Source organism: Odocoileus virginianus, chromosome 18, assembly GCF_023699985.2.
Source record: "Odocoileus virginianus isolate 20LAN1187 ecotype Illinois chromosome 18, Ovbor_1.2, whole genome shotgun sequence".
Lineage (NCBI taxonomy): Eukaryota > Metazoa > Chordata > Mammalia > Artiodactyla > Cervidae > Odocoileus > Odocoileus virginianus.
Genome location: NC_069691.1, coordinates 55,431,049 through 55,450,535, shown reverse-complemented (window position 1 = coordinate 55,450,535; position 19,487 = coordinate 55,431,049). Strand labels below are relative to the sequence as shown.

The window sequence follows — 19,487 nt, the reverse complement described above, 5'->3', positions numbered from 1 at the left end:
CAAGGCAAATGAAAATTACTAATGTTAATGGGAATGCATCTAAGACAGGCTAGGTTTAGGATAAGTTGTAAAGTAAGACCTTTATCACTTCATATATCTAGTATCTTAAAATGATAACATAGTTTGGAATGAACATAAAGCCCTGAATTCCTCTGGATAATGTGCTAATCTACCTGTAAATTCTATGCCTATGTATGTTTAATTTTGAAAATAGCAAATTTTCTTGAACTGACAGAGTATACAATCTATTTTCTCGAATTTTACATTCTAAATAGCAAATTTATTAAAATGTCACTAAATAACAATTTTCACAGAAAGTAAAGAAAAATTAAGAGTACTTCCTAGAACTTTGTAATTCTAAGTGTCTGTTATCTGTATTTTCCCTATACTTTTTTTCTTAAAATGTGTTTTGTATTATTTCAAACTTTTATGACCATCGTGTCTTTTGATTACTCAATTTTGTTAAATATTCCCTTTTCCATCTCGAATGTCTTTAGTAATTCCTCATTCTTTATCTCCTATTCAATTAGTTGAGTACTTTATTTGCAATCTATCAGCACATCAACAATCTTTAGTTTTCTTTCCTACCTTTCATAATTAATTTCAGTTATTCCTTCAGGCAGTTATCTGTATTTTCAACCATTAACACTGTCTTAGCACTTGCATAAAAATATGCAAATATATATATTTAAATATACAAGATACATTTGTTTATATATATTATATGTTTGCTTATATTGTTATAGAACAATATACTATTAATATTTATGAATGTTTGTTATATGTATATTTATTTATATTTATAGAGGAGCAGACATATAAAAGGGATTATAGTGTGCAGAATTTTCCAAATTTATTTCACCACAAGCCTATCCTACCCTGATTTTTAGCAGAGCATCTCACAGAAATAGTGTTTCATTGAATATGGTTTGGAAGATGTCATTTATTTATCCAGTCTATCAACAAATGTTTATCTGTCAGTTACTAATAATACAACAGAAGTTAAAAAAATAGGAAAAAAAGATCCCTACCCTCATGGAAATTACATTTTGGTGGAGATAGTCAATAAACATAATAACAAAAAATTATAAGGTATATTAGAAGGTAATAGGAGCTGTGATGTGAAATAAACCAGAGAAGAGATGGAGAGCCCCAGGAATAGGACTAGAGTTTGAAATAGGTGGTCTTGGAAAAATTTGTGGAGAGGAACGTTTGAACAGAGATTTGAATAATGTGATGGAGAAAGCCATGTAGATACTTGGGGACTGGGAGGCACTCCCCTGCAGAAGAAAGATCAAGTGTCCTAAGGTTGGAGAGATTTTAAGACTGGCAAAGAGAGCAGGATGGTTAGAGCATGTTAGGGGAAAGGTAGATTGCAGAGATAAAGATGAAGATATAATGAAGTCAAGTTATGTAGATAATTGTAAGCTTTTGGGTTTTGTCCTGTGCCATTAGAGGGTTTTCAGACATGGGAGTAGTGTACTATCTGACATATTTAAGATGGATAACTCTGGATGCTGAACAAAGGATAGATAGCACGGGGTGTGGATAAAAGCAAGGAGACTTCCTTAAAGTTTTTTAAAGTAATGCAGGCAAGAGTTGGTGGTGACTGGAACCAGAGGAGAAACTAATGATGAATTTGTGAGAAAAGGTTAGATTCTCTGTATATTTTGATAATAGAGAAAATAGCTTTAGCTAATGGATTGGATATAGGACAGGGAGAAGACAGGAGAGAAAAGGAAAGGAAAGTAGAGAAAGGGAGATGAAAAGAGAAGAAAGCTGTCACTGGGGCACGGAAGAATAGAGCTGCCCTTGACAGACAGGAGGAGGACTCTGAGTGCATCAGGCTCAGGTGGGCATGGGCAGAGGAGAGGAGCTTTGAATATGTTGTGTCTGAGATGTGTATTTCACATCCACTTGGGGATATTGATGAGGTAGTTGGGTGTGCCAATCTTGAGTTGAGGGATAGGATTTAGGCTACAGGTAAACTTTCTTTTTATGTGGAGAAGGAAATGGCAACCTACTCCAGTATCCTTGCCTGGAGAATCCCGTGGACACAGGAGCCTGGTGGGTTACTGTTCATGGGGTCACAAAGAGTCGGACACAACTGAGTGACTAAGCACAAACTTTCTGTATTCAACACTGTATTATTCAACTCTGGGTAATTTTGTACCCTGGTAGTGCAGACTAAATCCTGCTCTGGTAGTATAAAGGTAAAATACCTTTAGCAATTTTACTTGCTTATCTGCTGCCTTCCACACCATACCACAGAGAACTGAGGGTTGCATGACACTGAACCATTGATGGGCTGATATATATATTTGCAATAGGAATCATGGAACATAATCACATGAATATATTCTAAATGAAATGTGCACAACAGTGGTAATAAAGCTTAGTGGACAGAGAGACCTTGATTGAAATCCCAGATCCTCACTAGTGTTATGAACCTCAATTTTCTCATCCAAAATCATAGGTCATATTACCTTCCATATAGATTTATTGTGAGTATTAAATTTTACATATGCTTCTAAGCATAACCATTCAGCACAAAATAGACACTCCATAAATATAAACAATTATACAACTTTTGACCTGTTTCAAAATAATAAAAATGTAGCAGTAGTAATGCTGTTCACATTACTAAATAGCATATGTTGGCAGTAGTAACAAATAATGGTGTAAAAATATATCCAGATGCTTCCCTTTTATGACTGGTTATGTATGAGAATGTGTTGAGAATAAAGGAGTACTGGTTAGTGGCAAACTTCTAAATAATTGTCAGTATAGTAATTTTTTTTTTTGCTTTTTTAAAATAGATGTACTTATTTATGTAAACTAATTTATTTTAAATAAGTAATGAACACACATGAAATAAATAAAAATATAGAAAGATGTAGGGAAAATTAATTCACAATCACCTAACTCTCCTCCTACCCAGTTATCTTTCCTCAAAGCAGCCATTATTGCCAGTACAATCTGTAATCATTTATCATTGCACATGGTTTTGAGTATATCCAATAGTTTCCTGGAAATGTAATTATATCTAAGAGTATATGTGCATTAAAATTGTTGATAAATATTGACAGGTTACTCTCTGTCAATGTTGCACCAATTCACAATTCCACTAACAACATCAGAAACTATCTCTTTCTTGATGACTTCATCAACAAGAATACAATTTTTAACCTGATCTTTCTATACTAATTGCCAGTAAAGCTAATATTTCACTTATTTTTATTACCAATTTTTTTTGCTTTGTAATCAGTATATTAAAGAGACATTCATACATATCAAGATTTGCTTAAATTCTGATACCCAGATTTAAGCTTGTGAACATATGACTTTAAACATACAATTAAAACTATTCACCATAATTTGCTATACTCCTGACATTAAATTACCAGTTACTCTGGAGTATAAGTTAAATGGTTCAAAGTAAGTCTATAACGTACCTACAAAAACACCTTCCTATCTCATGCATACAAATTACTTCTCCATGTAAAGTTCTCATCACTCTAACCTCCAAGTTTCCCTGCTCCAGTAGTCACTACTCTAAGGCTTACTGTGGTCCAAAAAGAAGGGGGAAAACAAAAGTAATCAGGACTAATAGCTATATATATTAATAAAAGATGGCACAGGAGAAGGGAATGCAATTCTATAAGTGCAAGCCCTCAAGAAGCAGCATGTTATGATAAACCCCTTCTTTAGAAAGGTATCATTTCTATCACTGATACCACAGGCTAAATTAAGTTATACAGCATGCCATCTTCAATAACAGTTGAGGCAACAGAATAAATGCAGAAGAATCACAATGAATCCCACTTAATACAACTATACAGGCCAACACTTCTCTACAAATTAAGTTCTTTGACTGCCAGAAATACAGTTTTAATTTCATAGCTTAACAATTAAGGGTCATACACTGAAGTCAATACATATATATGACATTTTGGTCTAAACTCTTCCATGTACATAGCTGGAATCAATTACAAAGTATGGCCTAAAAAATGCTAGGGGAAAATTTTTAAAGTAGATTTTACAAGTATTAAACTTGCACACTGAAATCACCATATATACAGAGCAAAATCAGAGCTTTTATATTTGAGTTTATTCTTCATTAAAGCAAAACAATAGCAAGTAGTGAGCATATTATGATTATAGTCCTTCACTCAATCACTACTGCAAATAAAACACCAGCAGTGAGTGTTATTCACGAGCCCTACTAAGAAGTCTGACACTGAACACCTCCCCAAGGATGAGGTTCACCATCCTCATAGGTGTCTCCATTGTAATGGCGCCATCTTTCCTGATCTGGATCAAAGTCCACTAATTCTTCTTGGTCCATTTCATCAGTCTCTTCTACTTCCTTCCTCTCAGGCAGAAGTTTTTCCAGCAAAGAGAATTTATCAGGAGAGAGAAAGCCATTCTCAGGAAAGTTTACCTTAAATTCAATGATTAGGTGACCCTTTTAATATAGTCTATGATAAATTGGCATGCCTTCATTTAGCAAACACTTGATATCTCCCTGCTGGACAATCTGACCTGGACGAGAAGTGATGACTATGGTTCAGTTGTCAAGAGTAAATATTGGCTTCTGGAAGCCACACAGTGCCTCAACCAGCTGTATGTCCATACACATGAAAAGGTCTTCTCCTCATGGAGTAAAAACAGCATGGTTCTTCTGATCTAAAGCAATGATAATATCTCCTGGCTCCAGTCCTGGTTCTTGGTCTCCTTCACCATGGAATGTTATCTTCTGGCCATCTTTCATGCGTTTGTCAATATGAATTTCTATAATTTTCTTTTCTCAAACTATATTCCTTCCATTGCAGCTTTTACATCTATCCTTAGGACTGATCTGCTCCCCATGGCCCTGGCAATCCATGCAGACAGATTGAATTTGCTAAACCATTCCAGGTCCTATTTGATGAATTTTTATTTGCATTCCAGTACCTTGATAATTGGGACAGCATTCTACTGTTCCTTTCTTACCACCTCAGCCTTCACATGTGTCACAAATCACATTCTTTGGCAGAGCTAGTTTTCTTGCTGCACCATTATATAAATCTTCTAAGATTACTGTAAGTTGATGTACAAGGTTTTTACCTCTCCTCTCTTTCTGCATCCTGCCTCCTCCTCCGAAAAACATATCAGAGATGTCCATGGGGGAGTCAAAACTCATGACTGGTCCACCTTCTTTAATTGCCTTTTCTCCTCTTTTGTCATATAATTCCCTTTTCTTTGCCTCAGAGAGCACTTCGTAAGCTTGAGAAATCTGTTTAAACTTCTTGCCTTCGTTTGGATTCTTATCAGGGTGGTACTTCAAGGCCAGGTTCCTGTGAGCCTTTTTCAATTCTTCTTGGGTGGCATTGGGTTTGACCCCCAAAACATCATAGTAAGTGGTTTCTTTCACCATTTTCTACAGCTGGTGAGCAGGCCAATGCCAGTGTGGGGGACCGGGAAGGAGCGTGCTGCTGTGTGCAGCTCGGGCAGCCGCCAATCCTCTGCCTCTCACTGAGCGTTCTGGAAAGTTTCACTTTATTATTGTTTTTACAGAAGAATAACTTTAAGGGCAATTTCAAATAAATGGCAACTTATCAGGGAAATCTGAAGTACCAAAGCTACTCTCTTGAAATGAAGGTTGATTATTTGCAGTTATAGAAAGGTCACTGCAACAGTTGCTGGTAATCAACAAAGAGATAAATTTATACAGTTGTTGCTTTCAGATATAAGTTTTTTCTCTTATTGTCTGCTGGGCATATTTGCAAATGCCAAATTGTGCTCAGTCTTTATCGTATCACTAAGAACATTTTAAGATGTCTTATTTCCCACCTATATGTATGGTGAGAGGAAAGGTACATTTCTGGATAAAATAATGATGAATGTAGGTTGATGATTCACATTGATTTAGATAAGCATTTAGTAGATTTAGATGTGACAAATGTGTTTCCTTCTAAATTGAGTATATGAAAACATTTTTAACTTAAAAACAAATTTAAGATCATATGAAAGGAGATAGGGGTCAGGATTTAAGAAATGACATGCAGCGTAAATGCTGCACAAAGGTAATTTTGTTGCTTTGTGGCCCTTGTGGCTTCTCAATGTCAGGTCAGAAGGATTTGTTTCTGTTAGGTCAAGGTTCCCACAGTTCCTCAAAATTTACTTCTTGATATAGTTAGCAGTTTGATTTGGGAGTGAAATTTCCGAGAAAATGACATTTCTTTGAAAATTTATAAATATCCCTATGCTTCAGTTGCTTATGGAAGTGGAGGCAGGTGGTCTGCCAAGGAACAGATTATCTAGTTTGGGCAGATACTTCCTTAAATGCTGTTAAAAATACCCATGGCAATGCAAGGCCTTATACTTACTAGGTGGTCAATAAATATTTGTCGAATAAATGAAATAATTATATAAAGCAAAAATGAAGACATATGGAATGCTTTGGGCAAGCTACTTAACTGCTCTGATCTTCAGTTTCATCATGTATAAGATGGAGACAGTATTACTTACCTTGTAACAATTGTGAGGATTACATTGTAAAATGCAGGCAAGGTATGCTATACCTTGCCAAGCACATAGTAAAAGTTCTGTAAATATTAACTCTTATGATGATGGTTTTCTTTATAATGAAGGAGAGAATTTCATAACTTTCATTAGTACTTTCATTCATAGCATAAAGGGGAAATAACATTTTATTGAATAAGTCAGGGATTTTTAACAAAGATTTTCTTCAAAGAGGACCAAATATTTTCATTTGCTCTGCCATGTGTTGTAGTTAATATTAGTTGCCAAAATGGCACCTGAATGTTAAGTCATTTAGTCATTGCTACCACTTTATCTGGGCTTCCCAGATGATGCTGTGGTAAAGAACCCACTTGTCAATGCAGCAGATGTAGGAGACACAGGTTCAATCCCTGGGTTGGGAAGAACCCCTGAAGAAGGGAATGGCTATCCATTCCAGTATTCTTGCCTGGAGAATCCCATGGACAGAGGAGTCTGGAGGGCTCTGGCCCATAGAGTAGCAAAGAGTCAGACATGACTGAAAGGACTTAACTCGCACTACTTTATCTATATCATTAGTGTTGAAAGAAACTGCACTGTTGAGTGGATCTCATTCAAAACTGACTTGAAGATTATAGGTATCTTACACATGTCAATGCCCTGTTAGATTTCCCCAGTACTTTTTCATGGACTTTGACCATTTTAACCTAGTTTACCCTTCTAGAAAACTGGGCATATATAAAATAAAATTTGAGCATACTAAGCTAGGTAACTATCTGATTAGAAACTTACTGATAATTAAAAATGGCATATGACAAATATAAAATAAATCTTTTCATAGGGAAGTCTAAATTCTCTATACCTCTAAGATTCTAATCTATTGATACATTTCAGCCCAGCCATGTATTTGAAAGAGAAGGACTATTTCACAGATCAGTTCTTGAATCTCAGCTGGCATAATTAGCTCTTTTCTTTAAAAAAATAATTTATTTATTTTTGGCAACAATAAGTCTTCATTGATACCTGAAAGCTTTCTTTAGTTGTGGCTGTGGGTGGATGGGGGCCTGCTTTGTCGTGGTGCTCAGGCTTCTCATCGTGGTGGCTTCTCTCTTTTCTTTTTCTTTTTTTTGAGATTTGACATTATTTATTGGAAGAAAAGGAAAGAAAAACAGCAGGAAATAAGAATCATCTTACATTTGATTTTTATACTTTCCAAGATAAATTTAAACAGAAATTTATTTAATGCATGAAATGTTTTAATTATTTGGTTATTTATGTATTTAATATTTTAATTGAAGTGTAATTGGCTTACAATAGTATATTAGTTTGAGGTTATGGCACAGTAATTTGATATTGTATCATTACAGAATGACCACTATGGTAACTTTGGTGACTCTCTGTCACCATACAAAGCTATTACAATGCATGGTGGCTTCTCTTGTTGTAGAGCATGGGCTCTAGAACGCAGGCTCAATAGTTGTGGCACATGGGCTTAGTTGCCCCGTGGCACGTGTGATCTTCCAGGACCATGGATTGAAATTGTGTCCGCTGCATTGGCAGGTGGATTCTTAACCACTGGATCACTAGGGAAGCCAATGATTAACTCTTATATTCAAGACCTTATATCTCATATAGTTAATGATGATTGTTTCCAAAATAAAATGATAACTCAAAGATGAGAGTCTGACAAACGTTTCTGGTCAGCCAAGATATTAGAAAAATAAAAGCAATGTGGTATGTTCTCCATAAATTTAAATTATAGTTTTTATAAAAATTTGAGATGTTCTATCTCATTTTTGATGTTAGATATCCACTATAAAAGGTAATGGTGATAATAGATAACAGCAATTATTATATATCAGCCAAAATATATTGATTATTCCATGTGTGGCCTGTAGCATTTTTTTTTTTCTTTCTTAGCTGGGTATAGAGTGAGTTCTAATCTCTCTTAGGGTTACACTTCCCATTCAGCTAATGACCATCCCTCCTCTATGGTATGATATTCTATTAGAACCATGCTGCATTTATATTTCTATATTATTATTTGAATTCCACTAAATCCACTATTCATTCCATGAATATTGAGTTCTCTCTTTATCCTTCTGTCTCTTTGTATATATGAGTATATATATATACTCACACACACACACATAAACACACAATGTGTATAGGTAGTGTATCACTAGTGTGATGTATAATCACTGGGTATTTGATAACTACTGCCTAGCGCTACACCTAATTTGACATTTTTCTTAATTTAAACTCTTTTGACTATCACCTTTTTACTTTTCTATTTCCTGCAACCTTGTTCAAATAAACAGAGAAATTGGTTTACAAATATAAAGTTGAAGGGAACTTAGAAAGCGAAGAACAAAAATGTCACCATCAGAATTTCAACAGTATGTTCTTTATTCACCTAGAAATAAAACAAAAGAATAAAAAGCACCTAAATTAAAAATATAACTTAACTGAACCCTGCAAAAGTACAATAGAGTCTAAATTATTTTTCTTAAGAAAAATGAGCCCTTCACATCATTGAGCTCCAGATTTAGGGAAAGGTTCTAGCCCACTACTTTTCGGCACTTGAATCCGCTTAAAGGGAATTGTCTGCTGTGCTTGATGGTTTGGCAGATTTCGGAAGCTGCTGGATGTTCTGGGCTCAATGGAGTAGAACACCAGAAGCTAAAACTGATTCATGATCCAGTTAGGGGAGAAGAAAAAAGTTTTTACCTGAGAGAGTTATCTTTTCAGGTAACATTTTGTCCTGGGTTGTGGTTTGGAATAATTTCACTACATTCTGAAGTAGAAATATTTTCCCCATGCTTTCAGTATAGTGGTTGATGCCTTTGGGTGAAAAGCTAGTGCTGTCCATAAACTTAATTTTTGACTTAGCTTCACAATTAATTTTGTTGTTATTGTTTAGTATTCTTATTTAAAATAGTTTGAAATAAGACTTACAAGTTTAGAAAAATCTGTTTTCTTTCCAAGTTATAAACTAAAAGTGAATTCAGGAAATCGACAAAAATGCCTTTGGCTTTTATAGACTAGAAGAGTTCAGAAAATGCTTTTATACAGATAATCTTATTTGATGGATGGTGGTTCCATAAAAGAGATGTAAGAGGTAACTTGTCTATACTGACTCAACTCTTTAAGTGTCCCAAGATGTACTCTCTGATTCCAAGTTTGGAATCTTTCTATGAGAACTGACTGCCTCTAATATTCTTTATTTTTTCTTTCATCTAAAATATTTTTCTATTTTATCTACTCATTCTAACTTGATGATCCAGTTGAAAAAATTATAAGGATGTGATATCTCCTTGATTATTTGCTGTATATGTTGAAGCTTTTTCATATATTCTTCATCTTAGATATTCTTTATCTTTCACCATTTTAATTCCTTTTCTGTGTTTGGAGAAAAATCATGGTTTATGAAAGTCACTGAGAGATAATTATCTGCCTATAATTGATGGTAACTGCTCAGAATTTTCCAGGGACTATGTGAATTATGGCTGGTCATCACATTAGAATCTGTCTCATGGGGTTCCATCGTACTATTTGAAAAACTGTGAGGAATAGTAGGAAATGACTAAGAATTTCAACCTAAAGTGACCTGAGAGGCTTACTCTGGATCCTGTGTGATATTTTTCACTTTTAATATGAAAACTGGGATTTGTGATTTAAATTTTATTTTGTGAAGAACTTTCAGCTGAAAACTTGAGCTTTATTTTGTCTAATTTTTATTTCTGTATTTTCTCCCATTTTATTATTAGATAATTAAAATAGTTAAGATGCAAAGAATCACTTCCCCCAGAAAACCTTTTTGATGAATTTCATTCATCTGTCCTTGTTCACCAGTTTGCATGATCATGAATTATCTTTTGTTTTCTAATTAACATTTACAGTTGGTGCATCTTCACTCTACATCCAGTTCTCCATCCTCCGAAACAGGATACAATCTCTACTTTGTTTCCCTGATACTTACTGTGACAACATTATGGAATTCTTGTCCTGGAAAGAATGGGGGTAGAAAAAATTTTAAATGTATCAGATGTACCACAGGACCATGCAATATAGGAGAACACTGTATCAGAGGTATATGAAATTCTCAGATATCCCCCAAATTTCCTTAGCTTAGAGATTCTATTTGTGCCCAATCAGAATTTATAAAAGTTTATTTTATTATGAATGTAATGGACATATGGAAGAATGCATAAAATAAATAATATGGGTGCAAAAATTATATCCATGTCACTACCACCTAGGTTAAGAAACAGAACATTGCCAGAATCCCAGAAAAATCTTTGTATTATCTATCCCAACTTTGCTGACATTTATGCTATCCACTTCCTAACTTTCCTTTAAATTTCATATCCATCATACAGTCTGTAATGGTTGCTGCTTATCCTCTACCCTACCTCTCACATCTCCTTTAGCAGATCCTGTGAGTTTTGCATGGCAAGAATTCACAGCTGCCCACTTATTTGGAGAACTGCCCTGGGCCAAATGGGAACTGCTACCTGGGAAACTGTTTCTTCTCTGTGCAGCCCCGGTACCGACTGACTGGCGGTATTGTCCCTAAGGGCAGTCCTGGAACTCAGGGTTCTAATTGTATGATGCTCTGGGATGTCACTTTGGGATCAACTGATGCTACTTTCTAGCTGAGACCTTGTTCTTGCAGGCTTCTTTCCCCTGCCTTATCCTGCTTCCTTTGTTCCCGTTCTCCTGACTGCACTTGTCCAATAAATGAATCCTTGAATAAGAATCTCCGTCTCAAGCTCTGAGGCTAGCTAACTGGAGTTAGGACACCTCCAGTATTAGTTTCCTGTTGCTGTATACTATATTACAACAGACTCTGTGTCTTAAAACAACATTCATATTTGATCTCATGGTTTCTGGAAGTCAAGAACTTCCAGGTGTGGCTTAACCAGGTCCTTTGCAAGGCTTCCGTCAAGATGCTGGCTGAAGTGGGGGTCTCATCTGAAAGTTTGACTCCACAAAGATCTACTTCCAAGCTCACTTGGGTTGTGACGAAATTCACGTCCTTCCAGTAGGATTGAGAGCTTCATCTTATTGCTGTCAGCTAGGAACACTTGCAAGAATTCAACTGTAAATCCTTGCTGCATGGGTCCCCCAGCATGGCAACCTGCTTCATCAAAACTTGAAAAGAGAGACTGTAGAAGGACAGACGTTAGTCTTATGTAACATAATCATATATACATAATTGAGTACATCTCATCGCTTTTGCTGTATCCTTTTGGTTAATAGAGAGTCACAAGTTCAGCCTAAATTCCAGAGGTGGGGAATCACACAAGAGTGGGAATCTCTGGAGCTGTGACTTACGGGGGCTACCTTAGGAGTCTGCCTGCCACACATCCCCCCTAGGCAATTTAGACTATTTTTGCCTGTTCTTAAATTTATGTATTCAGGGTTGCACATTGTATATTTGTTGTGTCTATTTTATTTTTTCCCTCTTTTCTGTTTATATGCATACCCACTTTTCTCAAATCACTAACTGTATTTTTAAGATTTATCTGTGTTTTGCATGTGGTTGTGGTTTACTCATTTTTATTTCTATGTAATATTATATTTAATGAAAACCAATAAATTATTTTTTCATTCTACTATTGTTAGACATGTTGTTGAATTGAATTGTTTCCATTTTGTTTTTTGCTATAGCAAATTATGCAATTATGAAAATAATAGTGCATGTTTCCTGATGCATATAATCTCACTTCTCTGTGAAACAGTGCTTCTCAAACTTTAGCACACTTCAGAACTATTCAGTGACCTTGTTAAAACCCAGATTCTGGGACCCAACCATAGAGTTTCTGTTTCAGAGGGTCTTGATGGAGATTTGAATCCTATAATTTCCCCCAGATGATGCTGACACTGCCAATCTGGGGTCCATACTTGAGGAAGTACAGCTGTAGAATACATTCTTAGGTGTAGAATTGCTAGGTCAAGAGTATTGGTGTTTGTTAATACATATTTTTGGTGAATTTAACATTTTTTATTGGTTCAGACCATTTCTCTAATCATTTTTCTTGCCTTAAGTTTTGTTTTCTTTCCTTCATATATTGAACTCGCACTGGTCATCTATTTTACATATGGTACTGTGTATGTCTCAATGCTATTCTCTCAAATCATCCCATCCTTACCTTCTCCCACTGAGTCCAAAAGTCTGTTCTTTACGTCTATGTCTCCTTTGCTTCCCGTCATATAGGACTGTCGGTACCATTTTTCTCTCTCTGATTTATTTCAATCTGTATAATAGGTTCCAGGTTCATCCTTTAATATTACTATAGTTGCATTTGAGCTTTGGAAGGAATTTGTTTGATTGATTGAGTTTTCAAAAATCATTTTACATTCAAGAATTTGTAAATGTCAACTTCAAACGTATATATTATAAATGGCTAGGATTAGTTATTATTTTTTAACAATTGGTATAACAGTCAGTGCTTTCAAACCTAAGTGTGCAGTTAGTTTACATTTAATGAAATTACCAAAATATTTGGTTTTAAATTGATTATATTCTTATGTGATTAGTAATTGTTTTGCCTGTTCTGTATTCTCCTTTTTTCTTTGTTGTTACACACACACACACACATATTTAAGAGCTTAGAAGTTATAAATTTTTTAACTGCCAAAGTTTGAAGTGCTTCCATTTATGCGCCAATAATTTATCAAGGATTAATAATTATCTTTACCTGAAGAAAAGATAATTATCTTTATCTTTCAGAAAATGAGGATTGTAGCACACTTTAATATTCAATTATTTCTTCCCAATTTATATGCTATTATTTTATATATTTTAATTATTTTTCTATATATTAAGTCCCACAAGACACTTTTACTTTCTATAATCAGTATTCATTTAAATTTACCACATATGTACCATTTTCCTTGCTCATCACACCTTCCTGCATTTCTGAGGTTACATCTCCATGAATGTAGTGAGAATGGTTATTTTATTGTTTGTACCTGCTGATGCCAGCATCTGGATTCCCAGTTGTCTCTTTTGGTTTTCTGTTCCTCCTGATCTGACTCATTTTGTCTTATGTGTCTCATCCTCTTTCTTTGCTGCTGCTGCTGCTAAGTCAATTCAGTCTTGTCCAACTCTGTGTGACCCCATAGACGGCAGCCCACCAGGCTCCCCTATCCCTTTGTTGGGCATTATATTCAAAAGTTACTTTTAGACATAATTTGAGGCCTAAAATAGCATTTGTTTTCCAGAGAGGATAGAATGGTCAGGGCCACGGCAAAAACAATGTTCCCTTGAAAGGACTGAGGGACTATTTACAAACTGTTGTGGCCTAGAAAACTAACAAAGGATGTTGAGTTGCCTAGTCTGAGTTTGTAGGGACACAGGCTGGTCCAGTGGAGGGAGGCCAACTGAGGGCCTTCACTTGTAGGTGGAGGCAGCCATTGCCAGAACTGCAGCCCCAAAGCAGGAATGGGGTTGAGGAAGGCAGTGTCCTGATGTCTCTGTCCTCTCACCCTCTGATCTTCTGCCCCTATTTCCCTTTGTCCAAAACCAACTAGAAGCCAGAGGACAAGGAAGTCTGGACAATGCAGTTTGTTATGGGTCAGTGATACTGCAAAGAGTAGGGAAGATAAAGGTAGAAAGTAGCTCTGGAGAGCAAATGTGGATAGCAATTAGAGTGGATGTATTTTCCTCTTCTCTTAGGCTCCTTGCTGGGGCCAAGGCTTGAGTTTTTTCTGGAACATGAGAAATATAGTCGTCACTTACTGTCAAGGTGGAGAACCTCCAGACCTCAACCCAGAGGAATGAGGACTCACCCAGATCTCCCGTCTTGGTGGGTACTATATGCTGCTCAGTGAGTCCACTCAAAGCCAAGTTCTGCCGTTCAGCTTCTGTCAGTCAATATGTAAAATCTCCGGCACAGAATCAAGGCTCAGCTCTAATGTTCTTTGACTTCCTGCTGACAATGACCCACTCCCTTTAGTGTTTTTTCCTAGAAATTTTGGAGGGAGATAGGGGCAACCTAACTATCTCATTTGTCTTCAGTAAGAGGGTTGGACAGGGTTTCACAAACTATGACCCATGGGACAAATCCTGCCCAATGCTTGTTTTTGTAAATGAAGTTTTATTGGGAAAAAAACCCTCAGCTATTATTAACATATTGCTGATGGCTGCTTTCACTGTGCAAGTCAGAGTTGAATAACTGTGATAGAGACAGTCCATGCCGTGAGGAGCTGTGTCCAACTCTGTGACCCCAGGCCAGGGTCCTCTGTCCATAGGATTTTCCTGGCAAGAATAATGCCAGGAAAATCCTATGGACAGAATACTGAAGTGGGTGCCATTTCCTCTTCCAGGGGATCTTCCCAACCCAAGGATCGAACCCAGGTCTGCTACATTGCTAGCAGATGCTTTACCACTGAGTCACTGGGGAAGCCCATTAGGGGCCTTCAGAACCTTAACACTTGCATTTAGCTTTTTACAGAAAACCTTGGTTGAATTCTGCTAGACACGCCCGCCATTTTCAGAAACCAACCATCCTTCCCACAAAAATATGTAAAATATATATAATTCACAGTGTGAAGCATCTTCATACATACCATCTAATTAAATTTTAGTGGCAAAATGGAGTTGAGAGCTTCTTTTCCTTATTATCACAGATCTATCTAATGATGGTGATATTAATGAGATGTTCAGTACTTGCAGTTAATTGGAAGGGAAATAAGTGGAAAGAAGTGGTCCAGATTATTGGAAAAAGCTAATCAAACTGCCACTGATAGAGATAAATAGAAAACTGTAACTTTAAAGTAATTAAAATCTGATTAAGAGATTTAATTAAATGTGCACATACATAAATATAGACTTATAATCATTTAAATCACACTTTGATAATTTCTAGCACCTACTGTGTGGCTGATAATGTGCTAGATTTTAAACGTGTACTATCCTGATTAAGTTCCAATCGCTAAATCTCTGTAGAGTTGATTATAATTCTTCTCATTTTACAGATGGGTAGACTGAGTTTCAGAAAGCTTAAGCTAAGTTGATTATGATTTCAAGCTTGCAGGTAACAGGGGATTTGGATCCACTTTAAGAGTAACCTGGAGAAGGAAATGGCAACCCACTCCAGTACTCTTGCCTGGAAAATTCCATGGATGGAGGAGCCTGGTAGGCTATAGTCCATGGGGTCGCAAAGAGACACGACTGAGCGACTTCACTTTCTTTGTTTCTTTCTAAGAGTAACTGCATCAGAAGAACCAGCCAGGGCCATTTCATGTACTTCCTTTAGACAACAATGTAGCCCCAATAGGTTTTGTTTATATTAATCCTAGTAACAATCACATCTCTGACTTTTTAAATATATCTCTTTCAGTTGTATACCAGAAAAAAAATCAAATGGCCCAAGCAGAAATGTTTCCTTCTAAGAAACAGTAGGACACATCTGATTGATTTGGGCTGAGAGGTACTGACAATTCAACAGTAGCCAGCTGAAATTGCCTTTCCAACTGAAGTGGTTAAGCCTGGCCTAGAGCACTGCAGTCAGCTTGCACCTGCTGCCCAAATCCTCCTAGTTCTTCAGAGACAATGTGGGTCTTTGAGGCATCTTATGGCCCTGTTATGTACTTATTAATATTACGTTCATGAATATCAAAGAAGTGGAGAGCAAATTTGGAAGCTTTAAATAAACTACAGATAGGCTCTGGAAACTTCTAATTGCATTTTTAAGTTGTACTTTATGGTACTCTTTAGAAAACATATTTTTTTCTGCCCGGAAATTCCCAAGAGACTATTCCTTACCCTGAATCGAACAACTGGAAAGTTTTTATCTCTTAAAATCCAATTGATTTTTAGGTTTTTTGTAACTTCATAATGTCCTCAGTTGCTTTCTAAGCAATATATTTGTACTTAAGAGGACTTTGTCTAGCTTTAATTTTGCCAAATATTTGCCCTGAGCCTGAGGCCAACATGGAGTTCATTGAGTCCCCAGAAGGACAATTTTATCTTGACAGATAAATAGTAGAAAATGGGGGTTTTATTGCAGAAGACTTAAAGGTTTCACTTTAGCAGTTGCAAATACTGCAATTGACTTAAACTGTTTATGTTTTTAAGATAATTAAGTAAAAAATGCATAATTCTAAACAATGTTATACCAGTAGGCATGTTTACAGATTATAATTAGTTTGAGGTGAAAAATGAGCTATGTAGGTGACTGAACCACTAGAATATTTCCAGTGTTAGAGTGTTTCATCATTTCCTTTTCTATTTTCTGTTTCACCTTCCCAGTTTTTAAATTTGCAATGGTAAAGAGAGGTAGAAAGGTTAGTACTTAAAATTTTTTTATGGAACTGAAGTTGATTTACAATATTGCATTTCCAGTGTACAGAAAATTTGTTCAGTTACAAGTATTTTGTACAAGATTTTTTTTAACCACTGTAAGTTATTACAAGATATTGAACATAGTTCCCTGTGTATGCATGTGTGCTCAGTCATGTCCAGTTCTTTGTGACCCCATGGACTGTAGCCCACCAAGCTCCTGGGATTCTCCAGGCAAGCATACTGGAGTGGATTGCCATTTCCTTCTCCGTAATCCCCTGTGCTATACAGTAAATCCTTGTAGATTTAGTAATGTGTATCTGTTAATCCCTAATCCTAATTTATCCCTCTCCCTACCACTTTCTGGTTTGGTAATCGTAAATTTCTTTTCTATGTCTGTGAGTCTGTTTCTATTTTGTAAGTTCACTTGTTTGTTATATTCCACACATAAGTGATATATAACATTTGTCATTGTCTGACTTACTTCACTTAGTGTGATAATCTCTAGGTCTACCCATGTTATTATAAATAGAAATAGTTAATTCTCTTTATGGCTGAGTAATATTCCATAGGGTCTATGTACAGCATCTTCTTTATCCATTCATCTGTTGATAGACACTTAGGTTGCTTACATGTCTTGGCTATTATAAAAAGTGCTGCTATGAACACTGGTGTGCATGCCTCATTTTTAATTAGAGTTTTTGTCTTTTCTGGATATATGCCTGGGAGTGGGATTGCTGGATCATAGGGTAGCTCTACTTTTAGTTTGTTAAGGAATTTCCATAGTGTTTTTCAAAATGATTGCACAAATCTGTATTCCCACTAACAGTCTAGGAGAGTTCCAAAAGGTTAGCACTTTCTCATAAAGGAGATTGTTAGATCACAGACCATCACTGGAGAATCAAGCCACTTGGAGATTCAAATATGTGATCTCAATGTAATGTAGCATGAGAGACTGCAGCAAGTTGATCTCTGTGTTTTTCATAATGTATCTTTCAACAAGCATACAGTAACTATACCATCTCTGGAAGAGCTGATCAGTGCATGAAGTATTCTCTCACACAACTTGAAATCACTGAAAAATATTTTTGTGAGTTACCTTTACATGTCTTCTGTAGGACACAAACAAAATAAGGAGATGGCTTAGAATATTTTTTATAAGACAGTGAAATGGCCTTTTAAGGATAGAGAAAAGAATATCAGTCCATTCAACCACCTTTGTTTGCTTGCAATAATTTTTTAAGTTTCAAACCCTCTTCTAGTTAATAACTACTCTGTTGCATGCACACACATGTGCACGTGCACGCACACACATCTATACCCAGGGGTATGGATTACTATTATCTTGATAGTTGCACCATCATAGGTTAGTTTTGGGAACTTATGCATGTGGAATCATACAGTATATATTCTTTTATGTCTTTCCTTTTTCATCCATGAGATTCACCCATGTCGTTACATTTAATTTTAGTATATTCATTCTCACTGATACTAGTCTTCGTAGTATTCATTGTGTGACTATACTAAATAATATTTATTAGTTTTACTTTTGAAGATATTTGGTTTGCTGGGCCACCCCTAAGGTATGAAGAATCCTGGAAAATGTTTGTTTTTTGCCTATATAAGTGATTCAATTAAAAACTAATTACAAATTTATGGGCCCATATGCATATGATGATTTACCAATAAATGTTTAAAATTATAAATAGAGAAGAGGTACCTACCTGTTTATTGTTCACACAGTAGATATAAAGATTCCTCATAATGTTCAGGCCTAGGAACTGTATCTTCATGTTCTTTATGATCAAATGTCCTATTCCTGGCTAGTATCGCTTTTCATGACATAAGGAAAAGATAACAGCACTGTTACTGTCCATAATGTCTTGGCTCTTCAGAACCTGTTGGTATTGAAGCAATATAGATCTTCTTGCTTTTGCATTACCCTAGTAGCTTTTATTAAATGCTGGTTACCTCATTACCCATGATTTGCATCATCCACTGTGCCACCTGTGAATACTGGATTCCAATGACTCTCTTAAAGAATGTAACTTCACTTCATTGATTATGATAACAAACATAAGTCTTATCCATAATACATAGGAAACATTTAACAATAATTTGTTTTCTAGTCATGTTAAATTTACCATTTATTGTTTTATAAGATAAACATAAAGCAACACATCTTATAACTGTGTCTTACCTTGAACTCTGACCATGATCACTAAAGTCTTAGAACGTGGTATCTTTCAATGCCTTCTGCATCCTCTCACCATTGGGAAAGACAGGCTAGGAATCTGTCAGCAGAGCCAACAGTGTGGTCTCACATACCTGAGGAATGTCTTTGCCTTGTTCAGTGCATTTTAAGACCAATCCAGGGAAGCATTATGTTGTCCCACCTGTTGAAGCAAGAAGAGATACAGATCGAGGGGACCAATGAGCTTTACATAGTATCAGCCTGGATAGCCTCTGGAGGACATATGCATGACTAGTCCTAGAGGACTGGCTGATCTGTCATTTACATTCTGTGGAGAGGTTCTACTGTGTGTCCAGGGTGGAATGTGTGCTGCAAAATCCATCACTGCAAAGTATAATGGCCTAGAGGTGTCACTGAGCTAAGAGCTGGTGTGTGAGCATACAAAGGTGACTCAAGTTCAAGTGTTGAGAGTAGTCTGTTGGTAGCCTGGAGCTG

General features: G+C 36.1%; 1 pseudogene; it reads right to left on the bottom strand.

Moving 5' to 3' along the window:
- Positions 1 to 4,225: 4,225 nt before the first annotated feature.
- Positions 4,226 to 5,419, bottom strand: LOC110150866 (dnaJ homolog subfamily A member 1-like; annotated as a pseudogene).
- Between the last annotated feature and the right edge of the window lie 14,068 nt (positions 5,420 to 19,487).